Genomic DNA, 872 nt, shown 5'->3' with positions numbered 1-872 from the left:
ATTGGGAGAAGTTCTCACTCATGACATGTTCAAGAAATCTCAGATGAAGCTCATGGGGAGAAATTGATATGAAAAAGAAAGTGTGGCATTCAAAGCTCAAGATAGCAAAAAGGAAGAAGAAAGTGAGTGCCAAGAAGAAGAATCGGATGAAGAGATGGCTCTCTTTGTAAAGAGATTCAATGAATGATGACAAGAAGAACTTTTGGCAAGAAAGGTCAATCATCAAGAAAAAATCCTTTTATGGACAAGACTTGCTTCCAATGCGGTGAAATGGGTCATATTAGTGTCAATTGTCCAAACAAGAAAGATGACAAGAACAAGAAGACAAGAAAATGATGAAAAGAAGAAGAAGAAGTTCATCAAGAAGAAAAGAATGGTCAAGCTTATTTTGTTGAGTGGGATTCCGATGCAAGCTCCGATGATGATGATGATGATGATGATGACAAGCCATCCAAGGGAGTTGCCGGGATCGCCATCAAGGAGGCTCCATCACTCTTCTCCACACCACATTGTCTTATGGCAAAGGGTGGTGCAAAGGTACAACAAGATGATGAACTTGATGAACTTTCATATGATGATCTTGTTGAAATGCTCAATGATGCCGATGAATTCATGACTAAAGAAAAGGCCAAGTTAAAGGAATTGAAGTTGAAGTTTTCTTCTCTTCAAGATTCCTATGAGGAGCTAAAGACTTCACATGAGAATCTCAAAGAAACTCATGAGAAGCTTGAGGAAGCTCACAATGCCCTACTTAATCATGAAAGAAAAGCAACATTGAGCATTGGTGTGAGTTGTGACTTAATTGATGATAAACCTTGTGGTTCTAGTTCTACTAGCTCTTTTTGCACCAAAATTGATGACTCATCTTGCAA

The sequence above is a fragment of the Panicum hallii genome, chromosome 3, assembly GCF_002211085.1.
Source record: "Panicum hallii strain FIL2 chromosome 3, PHallii_v3.1, whole genome shotgun sequence".
NCBI lineage: Eukaryota > Viridiplantae > Streptophyta > Magnoliopsida > Poales > Poaceae > Panicum > Panicum hallii.
The sequence above is the reverse complement of the archived record's forward strand: the minus strand, read 5'-3'. Positions refer to the sequence as shown.